This window comes from Tachyglossus aculeatus, unplaced genomic scaffold, assembly GCF_015852505.1.
Source record: "Tachyglossus aculeatus isolate mTacAcu1 unplaced genomic scaffold, mTacAcu1.pri scaffold_234_arrow_ctg1, whole genome shotgun sequence".
Taxonomy (NCBI): domain Eukaryota; kingdom Metazoa; phylum Chordata; class Mammalia; order Monotremata; family Tachyglossidae; genus Tachyglossus; species Tachyglossus aculeatus.
Genome location: NW_024044949.1, coordinates 96,252 through 108,929, shown reverse-complemented (window position 1 = coordinate 108,929; position 12,678 = coordinate 96,252). Strand labels below are relative to the sequence as shown.

The 12,678-nt window shown below is 45.7% G+C and overlaps 1 pseudogene; it reads right to left on the bottom strand.

Annotated features, from left to right (window-relative positions):
* Nucleotides 1-951: 951 nt before the first annotated feature.
* Nucleotides 952-12,678, bottom strand: part of LOC119923736 — a 13,252-nt pseudogene continuing 1,525 nt past the window's right edge.

The following is a 12,678-nucleotide window of genomic DNA, read 5'->3' as shown; positions in this document are numbered from 1 at the left end:
ATATTTGGTGGAGCTGAAATTAGAACCCACGCCCTCTCGACTCCCAGACCCGTCATCTTTCCACTCCCTGACACGGCTTCTCTTACATCTTAATCTCGCTGGATTCCGCTGACGCGACGGAAAACCCCGTTGTTGCTTGGAGAGAAGAAAGCCAAAGGAAAAGGCTCTAGTCCGGCCCGGCTCTCAGCGGTGTCTGCTGGCTCTCTTCCCTGAACTTGAGAACAAACCACTTTTCTGTATGTGCTGACCTCCCTGGCTTCATCTCCTAGGGAACACCAGTCCTTTATGCCCTCAGCAGATCTCTCCCTCCCTGTTCCCACCCCAATGAGGCCCTAATAATAATAATTGCATTTGTTAAGTGCTTACTATGTGTGAAGCACTGTTCTAAGCACAGGGGGGATACAAGGTAATCGATCAGGTTGTCCCACGTGGGGCTCACAGTCTTAACCCCCATTTTACAGATGAGGTAGCTGAGGCCCAGAGAAGTGAAGTGACTTGCCCAAAGTCACACAGCTGACAAGTGGCAGAGCTGGAATTAGAACCCATGACCTCTGGCTCCCAAGCCCGTGCCCTTTCCACTGAGCGATGCTGCTCCCCTTCCCTGCCGGACCTCCAGGCCCAGATAATAATAATAATGATGATGGTGTTTGTTAAGCACTTACTCTGTGCGAAGCACTGTTCTAAGCACTGGGATGGATACAAGGTGATCAGGTCGTCCCACGTGGGGCTCACTGTCTTCATCCCCATTTTACAGATGAGGTAACAGGCACAGAGATGTTAAGTGACTTGCCTAAAGTCACACAGCTGACAAGCGGCAGAGTCTTGATTAGAACCCATGATGGGCACCATGGGGTTGTGCCGGCCAAGAGTGGCCAGCCTGAAGCCTCCCCTGGCAGGGTGCTATAGGTGGGATGACCCTTGCCGTGGGCATGGCCCTGGGGGCCGGCTTACCTTGGTGATATTCAAGGGGAGGACGTATTGCCTCACTTCGGGCTGAGGAGCCTTTTTGGCATTTCTCTTCACCTCTTCCCGGTTCTCGTGTAAATCGGCTAAGTACAAATAATTGTAGACGAACTCAAACCTGCAGAGGGAGAGAAAAGACGAGAGTGAGCACAGCCCTGTATGGGGAACTGGCAAGCGATGGCCACTGGCGTTTTAAATGGGAGGTGTTCAGTTCTTCCTTCCCAACAGGGGAACTTCTATTAATAATAAGTATGGCATTTGTTAAGCGCTTACTATGTGCAAAGCACTGTTCTAAGTGCTAGGGTGGACACAAGGTAATCAGGTTGTCCCATGTGAGGCTCATAGTCTTAATGTCCATTTTACAGATGAGATAATCGGCACAGAGAAGTTAAGTGACTTGCCCAAAGTCACACAGCTGATAAGTGGCGGAGCTGGGATTAGAACTCATGACCTCTGACTCCCAAGTCTGTGTTCTTTCCACTAAGTCACCCTGCTTCTCTATTGCAGGTGGGGAGACTGCTGTTCCTTCTGCACAGCTTGGGAAGAAAACTTACTTGGAAGTTTTAAAGTGCAAGAAGTTTTAGAAGCTTTGGGTTATGATCACAGGTCTACCGTGCTGTATGACCTTAGGCAAGTCACTTAACTTTGCTGTGTCAGTCTTCTCATCTGTAAAATGGGATGAAGTATCTGTCTGCCTTCCCTGCCACACTAGACCGTGAGTCCCAGGTGAGATATAGACTGTGTCTAAACTGGTTGGAGGGTATTTACCCCAGGGTTTAGGGAAGCAGTTTGGCTTAGTGGATAGAGCCATGGGCCTGGGAGCCAGAAGGACCTGGTTTCTAATCCTGGCTCTGCCACATGTCCACTAAGTAATCTTGAGCAAGTCCTTTCACTTCTCTGGGCCTGAGTTACCTCATCTGTGAAATGGGGATAAGAACATGAGCCCCATGTGTGACAGGGACTGTGTTCAAACTGTTTAACTTGTATCTACCCCAGTGCTTAGAACAGGGCTTGGCCCATGGTAAGCGCTTAACAAGCTTAACAAGTGAGAAGCAGCATGGCTCAGTGGAAAAGAGTACGGGCTTTGGAGTCAGAGGTCATGGGTTCAAATCCCACCTCTGCCAATTATCAGCTGTGTGACTTGGGGCAAGTCACTTAACTTCTCTGGGCCTCAGTTACCTCATCTGTAAAATGGGGATTAAGATTGTGAGCCCCTCGTAGAACAACCTGATCACGTTGTAACCTCCCCAGCGCTTAGAACAGTGCTTTGCACATAGTAAGTGCTTAATAAATGCCACAAAAGTACCCTCATCATTTAATGTCATTTATTATTTCGCACAGTGTTTGGCACAACAATGCTTAGCAAACATTGCATCATCATCACTTTCTCAGTTGTTCATCTTCAGGAAATGCCTATCTTCTCTGAAGAGATATTAGACATTCCTGTTATGTCTAATATCAGAATTACATCCATATTCTGTTCCTCTTGGGACACTTGGTGACAGTGCTAACTGCTTAGTACAGTGCTCTGCACACAGTAAGCGCTCAACAAATATGAATGAATGAAAGAATAAGACTGATTGATTGATCAAGACAAAACAACCACACCCCAGCTCAGCTTTGTCTGATGGATGGACCTTTTTGACATGTGGGATAGTCTTGACTGATTCTAGGTGATTTTTCCAGAGCCCCCCAGTGCTTTCTCAATTATATTCTACCCCTCTGGGGGCTGGAATCATGTTTACTAACTACTGTATAATAATAATAATAATAATAATGGCATTTATTAACACTTACTATGTGCAAAGCACTGTTCTAAGCGCTGGGGAGGTTACAATTAATCAATCAATCGTATTTATTGAGTGCTTACTGTGTGCAGAGCACTGTACTAAGCGCTTGGGAAGTACAAGTTGGCAACATATAGAGACAGTCCCTACCCAACAGTGGGCTCACAGTCTAGCAGGGGGAGACAGAGAACAAAACCAAACATATTAACAAAATAAAATAATTAGAATAGATATGTACAAGTAAAATAAATAAATAAATAAATAGAGTAATAAATATGTACAAGCATATATACAGGTGCTGTGGGGAAGGGAAGGAGGTAAGACGGGGGGATGGATCAGATTGTTCCATGGGGGGCTCACAGTCTTAATACCCATTTTACAGATGAGGTAACTGAGGCCCAGAGAAGTTAAGTGACTTGCCCAAAGTCACACAGCTGACAATTGGTGGAGCCAGAATTTGAACCCATCACCTCTGACTCCATAGCTTGTGCTCTTTCCACTGAGCCATGCTGCTTCTCTATGCTCTGTATGCTCTCAAGAGCTTAGTACAGTGCTCTGCATGGAGTAAGCGCTCAACAAATACCAGTGATTGATTTTACTTCCCTAGAAACTAGGACACTCTCTTGGAAGGGATGTGAATTTGGTGGCGGCGTACTTAACTGACCCCAGCAAGCACCTAGCACAGCACGGTGTACACAGTAGGCACTTAATAAATAATAATGATAATTGTGGTATTTTTAAGTGCTCACTGTGTGTCAGTCACTGTACTAAGTGCTGGGGTGGATAAAAGTACATCAGGTTGGTCACAGTCCCTGTCCTATGTGGGGCTCACAGTCTTAGTCCTCAATTTACACCTGATGAAACTGAGGCCCAGAGAAGTGAAATGACTTGCCCAAGGTCATGCAGCAGACAAGCACCAGGGCCAGGATTAGAACCCAGGTCCTTCTGGGTTCTAATTGAGAAGCAGCATGGCTCAGTGGAAAGAGCACAGGCTTTGGAGACAGAGGGCATGGGTTCAAATCCTGGCTCTGCCAATTGTCAGCTGTGTGACTTTGGGAAAGTCACTTAACTTCTCTGTGCCTCAGTTAGCTCATCTGTAAAATGGGGATTAAGACTGTGAGCCCCCCATGGGACAACCTGATCACCTTGGAACCTCCCCAGTGCTTAGAACAGTGTTTTGCACATAGTAAGCACTTAATAAATGCCATTATTATTGGTATTATTCTGAGTCCCAGGCCCAGGCTCTACCCACTATGTACGCTGCATCGATGTCAAGCTGAGATCCCTCCGGCATCTAGTATGTGCCCCTAAAAGTGACCATACACACCCTTTCCAGCAGCACAGGTCCACGATGAGGAATCCGTTGTCTTCATAGGTGTTGATGTGATGGAAGAGGTTAAAAGACGACGTCCTCTACTTATGGTTGAGGCACTTGCCTTGTTTTCTGTCCGCCACATGGAGCCAGACCTAGAAAGCAGGAAGATTTTTATCCCCATGCACGGTTTCTTTTCCCTCTCCTCATCTGACAGTAGTACTTACCCCCATGGTCTCGTTGGACTCAAAGCAATCCATATAGTTGGCACCCCAGAGACTCCAGGACGAAAGGAACTTGAACAGGTTGATTTTGATCAGCGTCTCCCCGAAAACGATATAATTCGGAGTCAAACCAAAGCTGTGTGGGGAAAACAGGAGGCATCTTTTTTTAATGGTATTTGTTCAGACACTATACTAAGCGCTGGGGTAGATACAAGATAATCAGGTTGGACACAGACCCTAGCCCACTTGGGGCTCACAGTCTTAATCCCCATTTTATAGATGAGGTAACTGAGGCACAGAGAAGTGGGATGACGTGCTCAATGTCACACAGCAGACAAGGGATGGAGTAGGGAATAGACCCCAGGTCCTTCTGATTCCCAGGCCCGTGGTGTAGCCACTAGGTCATAATGTTTCTCTGTAAGGAGGGTGGAACTTTGAGGCACAAATCAATCTGAACACTCATGTTCAACAAAGTAATTCATTCGTTCATTCATTCAATTGTATTTATTGAGCACTTACTGTGTGCAGAGCACTGTACTAAGCACTTGGGAAGTACAAGTCGGCAACATATAGAGACGGTCCCTACCCAACAACGAGCTCACAGTCTAGAAAGGGGAGACAGACAACAAAACAAAACATGTGGATGGGTGTCAAAACCGTCAGGATAAATATAATTATAGCTATATGCACATCATTAATAGAATAGTAATAGTAAATACGTACAAGTAAAATAGTGTAATAAATATGTACAAATATATATAAGTGCTGTGGGGAGGGAAAGGAGGTAGGGCCGGGGGAGAAATGGGGAGGAGGAGAGGATAAAGGGGGCTCAGTGTGGGAAGGCCTCCTGGAAGAGATGAGCTCTCAGTAGGGCTTTGAAGGGAGGAAGAGAGCTAGTTTGGCAGATGCGTCAAATTAAGCCATACAGGGCCTACCAGAAGATTGTTCAATTAAACAGAGCACAAGAAAACACCGTGCCCAAATATGTTTGATAGGGAGGCAGGGTAGGTACCAGTCTAACATTAACTTCATCTTTCCTGGAGGTTGGAGCAGGTCTTCAAGTTACCTGTGAACGTAAGATGGCTTGAATCGGTCACTGCAGGGAAATTGTACGACCACCTCTGCCTTGTTTATTGGATCTTCCTTGTCTGAAATACAGTTGTTTTTAAAAGATGGGAAAGCCTGCCATGAATTAGCACATTTAATCAACCAATAAAGAGTCCCTACTGAACACCTTCCCAGGAGGCCTTCCCAGACTGAGCCCCCTCCTCCCCCTCCCCATGCCCCCCACCCTACCTCCTTCCCCTCCCTACAGCACCTGTATATATGTTTGTACATATTTATTACTCTATTTATTTATTTTATTTCTACATATTTATTCTATTTATTTTCTTTTGTTAATATGTTTTGTTTTGTCTCCCCCTTCTAGACTGTGAGCCTACTGTTGAGTAGGGACTGACTCTATATGTTGCCAACTTGTTCTTCCCAAGTGCTTAGTACAGTGCTCTGCACACAGTAAGTGCTCAATAAATACGATTGAATGAATGAATGAATGAATGAATAAATGAACACCTACTGTGGGCAAGGCACTGTACACTTGCACTTGGGAGAGTACATTAAAGGAAGAAGATGTGATCCCTGCTCACACTAACAATAATAATAATTATGGTATTTGTTAAGTGCTATGTGCCAAGCACTGTTCGAAGCACTGGGTTAGATACAAGGTACTCAAGTTGTCCCACGTGGGGCTCACAGTCTTTATCCCCATTTTGCAGATGAGGCAACTGAGGCACAGAGTAGTAAAGTGACTTGCCCAAAGTCATACAGCTGATAAGAGGCAGAGACGGGATTAGAACCTAGGATCTCTAACTCCCAAGCCCGTGATCTTGCCGCTAAGCCATGCTGTTTCTCTCCAGCGATTAGAACAGTGTTTTGCCCATACTAAGCACTTAAACACCATTATTATTATTATTATTATTATTATTATTATTATTATTATTATTTAGAGGAGAGAAGCATTAGTAGAGGAGACAGCTATAGCAGAATTTACGGTGTCCTTAATGGGCAGGGGCTGTAGGTAGAACAAAACTGCCAAGGGATACTGTGAGGAGGTACAAAATGTTGGAGTGGTTGTGAGGAAGACATGATTCAGGGAGGAGAAAAATTCTAGTACGTCTCCTGGAGGAGGTGAGAGCCCAGAAGGGCTTTGAAGATGGGAAGAGCTGAGACTCAGCATATTTGAAGGAGGAGGGAGAGCATTAGTGAGGAGTTGGAGGCTGGAGAGTTGAGAGAGAAGTAGGGTGAATAGGTAATAATAATAATAATAATAATAATAATAATAATGGCATTTATTAAATACTTACTATGTGCAAAGTACTGTTCTAAGCACTGGGGAGGTTACAAGGGGGGCTCACAGTCTTCATCCCCATTTTACAGATGAGGTCACTGAGGCCCAAAGAAGTGAAGTGACTTGCCCAAAGTCACACAGCTGACAATTGGCAGAGCCAGGATTTGAACACCTGACCTCTGACTCCACAGCCCGTGCTCTTTCCACTGAGCCACGCTGCTTCTCGAAGGAATGACAACTGTGAGTTGGGTTGTAGTAGGAGAAGAGAGGGTGGCTAGGTAGAAGGAAGAGGGTTGATAGTGTGCCTTATGGTCAGGAGCAGGATGTGAAGATGAGTGGGGAAACTTTGAAGAAGAGCAACTGGATCGGGGTGGAAATGAGGAGGAAAAACTAGCAGGTCAGGATTTAAGATTACCTGCTGGAGAAAAGAAAGGGGTTTCTCCAACTTCTGCTTGGATCAGACTTTATTTTGAGTCAGTGGCATTCATATATATCATCTGAGCTATAATCGCCATTTCAATCGGTCAGTAGTATTTACTGAGTGTGTACTGTGTGCACAGCACTGTACTAAGCATTGAGAGAGAATATGCAAGTGGGAAATGAATAATAATTAATAATTATGGTATTTGCTAAACCCCTACTATGTGCCAGGCACTGTTCTAAGTGCTAGGGTATTTACAAGATAATAGGGCCGGACACAATTCCTGTCCCACATCATAGGGCTCGCAGTCTTAACCTCCATTTGACAGATGAGGCAACTGAGGCACAGAGAAGTGAAGCGACTTGTCCAAGGTCACACAATAGACAAGTGGCAGAGCCAGGATTAGAACCCATGAATCGTCCCTGTCCTCTGGTGGGGGTTCACAACCACAGAGTAGGTAGACACGGAAGCTCGTTATTGGCAGAGGAATGTGTTTGATTCTGTTGTATTATATTCCCCCAAGCCCTTATTACAGTGCTCTGCACGGAGTAAGCACTCAACACCACTGACTGATTGATCGACATGATCCCTGCTCAAAAGAAGCTGCATTCTCGAGGGACAATATTCTCCATGAAGCGGTGATGGAAGCAAATGGGAAAAATCTACAGGAAACAGAAGCAGAGTTCTGAACAGTCCCAGGATTTGCACACTCTATGGACAGAGAAGTCATCCTTCCCTTTAGTTCCCATCCTCTCATGCCAAGAGGGAATTTTTCCAGATGCAGTCCCGGCACGTTGGGGATACAGACCTGCTTGGAGTGGAGGGATCTTCACGATGTTATAAGCAATGGCAAAATTCTTTCCAAAACAATTGCCTATGTTGTAGATGGTTCTGTCATTTTCTATATGGGGATGAGCTGTCATTCCATTGATTGAAATGTAGTTACAGAGATCCACCTGTAGAGAGGCAGATTATATGAGACACATCAAAGCACCCTAACCATCATCAATAGTATTTATTGAGTGCTTACAATTCATTCAATCATATTTAGTGAGCGCTTACTGTGTGCAGAGCACTGTACTAAGCACTTGGGAAGTACAAGTTGGCAATATGGAGAAATGGTCCCTACCCAGAGCACTGAGAGGTGGCGTAACTTAGTGGATAGAGCATGGGCCTGGGAATCAGAAGGACCTGGCTTCTAATCTGGCTCTTCCACTTGTCTGCTGGGTGACCTTGAGCAAGTCATTTCACTTCCCTGTGCCTCAGTAACCTCATCTGTAAAATGGGGATTAAGACTGTGAGCCCCACGTGGGACAGGGACTGCGTCCAACCCGATTTGCTTGTATCCACCTGAGCGCTTAGTATAGTGCCTGGCACACGGTAAGTAAATACCATAAAAAAGCACCATATTAAGTACTTGGGAGGGTACAACAGAGTTGGCAGGTACATTCCCTGCTCTCAGTGAGCTTACAATCTAGAGGGGGAAGATAGGCATTAATGTAAATGTTATAATATTATTTAATGACTGACTGGTGTTTATTCTTAATAAAATCCAAAATATCTTCCTGACTGAGGAGTGTTATCACAGACCGGCAGTTTCCCCATCCCTTTCTGTAAGTTGGCAATCCAGGCAGTACTCTCAGAAACCAGATGAAGTCTCCAAGCAATTAATCGAACAAGCTTCTCAGTGCATTCCACCAAGAAACAAATGCACAAATCAGCCCCTGATCGTGCCTTTCTGGTGTGATTCTACAGCCCTGCCCATTGGGTCATGTAACAAGTGTAGAGGGCTTTGAAGAAAGAATAAATAACAGGTTGAAAAACTCTGATCGAGTTGTTAACTAGACCTACTCTTGGATAAAAACCAATCCAAAACCAATATCAGCTAGGCTCCAGAGGCAAGCATCGGGAAATGTGGCAAAGCTCTAGAAAAATCCAGTCACTGGGCTCTAAAAACGTGTGGCTTGGGTTCCCGGAAGGGGATTTAGGACCAGATTTATGGACTAGATTCTATTAAGAGCCTCAGCCGGCCTGAGCAGAGGGAGGTGGGTGGGGAAAGGGCTAGCTAGAGATCATCAGTCCTGCTACCTTCAGCAGACTCGAAACCAAACACATATCATCCTACCTCAAATCATCGAGAGAGAGAGAGTTGGAAACCAGGCAAAGAGGTAATGTTAAGAGGCAGAAGTAGAACCCACAGACCTGGGGGCTGGGCTAGGTGGTGTGTGGATGGTTCACCTGAATCCTGGAAGCCTTGAAAATGCCTTGGAAATGGAAATGGATGATGGAGAGGGGAATGGGGCATGGTGGGGGTTTCCTTTGAGGTCTAAAACCTGTGATCAGCAAGTCAAGCCTGTAAATGCCCGGAACTTCATTTCCTCTGCCACTCTACAAAAGGATGGCCCTCAAAAATAATAATAGAAAGCACCCCAAATACACCACCATAATGCTTCCATTTTTAAACTGACAGGCTTTCGGTATTGCTCCTTCCATTCTGGATTCTAAATACTTTCACTCAGCTGAATTGGAATGACAAAGTTCCACCTGCTTAATTGTCTCCAGAGTCTCCGGGTTAATTTTTGTGATAAAGTTGGTTTCCGTGCAGGCGTAGTAATCTTCTCCTACAGGATAGATATTCACTAGGGCGTTGTCTGTCACCTCCACTCCAAGGAAATAAGAAAAAAACCTGAGCGAGCAAGGAAAAAGAAGATGATCAAATCCCTCTCCCTTTAAGACTTTCCGAACAGGTCAGCAAAACTGGAAGCTGCCCTTAAAATGCTCCAGGACCACACTAACCTGGAAAATATGTTCTTGCAAGGATCGGGGAAAGCACAGGTGCCAAACTCGGTGATAACGATCCTCTTTTCGGTCATCGCTCTCACATATGCGTCAGTCCGGATGAATCTAAAGGAGGGACAAGAGAGGGCAGCCAGAAAGGATGGATAGTGGTAGTAGTAATTGTGCAGTGCAAGGCAGTGACCTATTCCCGGTCCACAAGGAACTCACACGAATGTTTTTGTTTTGTTTAAATGGTATTTGAGGTACACACAAGATCATGAGATTGGACACAGTCCCCGTCCCACATGGAGCTCACAGTCTTGATCCCCATTTTACATATGAGGTAACTGAGGCCCAGAGTAGTGACGTGACTTGCCCAAGGTGACACAACAGACAAGCAGCATGGGGAAGCAGCGTGGCTCAGTGGAAAGAGCACGGGCTTTGGAGTCAGAGGTCAGGGGTTCAAATCCCGGCTCTGCCAAGTGTCAGCTGTGTGACTTTGGGCAAGCCACATAACTTCTCTGTGCCTCAATTTCCTCATCTGTAAAATGGGGATTAAGACTGGCGGCCCCCCGTGGGACAACCTGATCACCTTGTAACCTCCCCAGCGCTTAGAACACTGCTTTGCACAGTGCTTAATAAATGCCATCAAGAAAAAAAAGCCCATGACCTTATGACTGACAGCCCCATGCTCTATCTGCTACACCATGCTATCACTTGCCTGCCGTCACAATTTCTCTGTGCCCATTTCCTTATCTGTAAAATGGGGATTAAAAACTTGTACTCCCTCCTTCTTTAGCTGTGAGCCTAAATGGGACAGGGATTGTGTCTGATCTGATTGTATCTTATCTACCCCAGTGCTTAGTAACAGTACTTGGCATGTAGTAAGCACTTTACAAATACAATTATGATTATTATTACATTTCAAAATTTCTTTGACAAGAAGTGTCAGAGGTTGACTGAGACCATTTCCCAACTATTGGTGATAATAATGACATTTATTAAACTTGTATTAGGTGCTAAAGCACAGTGCTAAGTGCTGGGGTAGACTCGGTCACTGTTCCCCATGGTGCTAACAGTCTAAGAGGGAGAAGAACAGGTATTTTATCCCCATTTTACAGATGAGGAAACAGAGCCACAGAGAAGTTAAGCAACTGGCCTAAGGTCACACAGCAGGCAAGTGGCTGAACCAGGACTAGAAACCACATCTCCTTGATTCTCTGTCCTCGTTCCAGTAGGCCCTGGTTGCTGCTCTGATCCCCACAGTGGCTGTTGGACCACATCTTCACAAAATCCAAGGAGGCTCGGGATCAGACCAGTGTCTGTATGGAGCATTCTGGCCAGCCAGGATGGCTTAGCTGTGGGCCTGCAGCAATAGGAGCGGGAGGAGGTTAGGCACTGGGAGGAGTTGTAGCAGACTCCTCTAATGCCAACCTTCTCACTGTACCTCCATCTCATCTACATCCTCACCAACCCCTCGCTCACATCATCATCATCATCATCATCATCAATCGTATTTATTGAGCGCTTACTATGTGCAGAGCACTGTACTAAGCGCTTGGGAAGTACAAATTGGCAACATATAGAGACAGTCCCTACCCAACAGTGAGCTCACAGTCTAAAAGGGGGAGACAGAGAACAAAACCAAACATACTAACAAAATAAAATAAATAGAATAGATATGTACAAATAAAATAAATAAATAAATAGAGTAAAAAAAAATATGTACAAACATATATACATATATACAGGTGCTGTGGGGAAGGGAACGAGGTAAGATGGGGGGATGGAGAGGGGGATGAGGGGGAGAGGAAGGAAGGGGCTCAGTCTGGGAAGGCCTCCTGGAAGAGGTGAGCTCTCAGCAGGGCCTTGAAGGGAGGAAGAGAGCTAGCTTGGCGGATGGGCAGAGGGAGGGCATTCCAGGCCCGGGGGATGACGTGGGCCGGGGGTCGATGGCGGGACAGGCGAGAGCGAGGTACGGTGAGGAGATCAGCGGTGGAGGAGCGGAGGGTGCGGACTGGGCTGTAGAAGGAGAGAAGGGAGGTGAGGTAGGAGGGGGCGAGGTGATGGACAGCCTTGAAGCCCAGGGTGAGGAGTTTCTGCCTGATGCGCAGATTGATTGGTAGCCACTGGAGATTTTTGAGGAGGGAAGTGATATGCCCAGAGCGTTTCTGGACAACGATAATCCGGGCAGCAGCATGAAGTATCCTGCCTCTGGCCTGGACCATCCTCCTTCTTCATATCTCACGGACAATGACTCTCTCCACCTTCAAAGCTTTATTGAAGGCACATTTCCTCCAAGAGGCCTTCCCTAAGCCCTTCTTTCCTCTTTTCCCATTCCCTTCTGCCTCACCCTGACTTGCTCCCTTTATTCATCTACCCTCCTAGCCCCACAGCACTCATGTCCAGATCTGTAATTTTATTTATTTATATTAATATCTGTCTCCTCCTCTAGACTAAGTACGTTGTGGGCAGGGAATGTATCCTTTATATTGTTCTATTGTACCCTCCCAAGTGCTTAGTACAGTATTCTGCACACAGTAAGCACTCGGTAATAGGATTGACTGTGACTGAGAGGGTGGTTCACTCATTTAATTGTATTTTTTGAGGACTTACTCTGGGCAGAACAGTGTACTAAGCACTTGGGAGAGTACAATAGAACAATAAGCAGACCCATTCCCTGCCCAGAACTTCTCTGAACCTCAGTTTTCCTTTAAATGGGTATAAGATCCCGGATTTCCCTCCCCTTTAGACTGTGAGTCTCATGTGGGACAGGGATTGTGTCCAATCTCCTGTCATTGTATTTATCTCTGCCTTTAGCAAATGCTTGGCTGTAATAAGAGCTC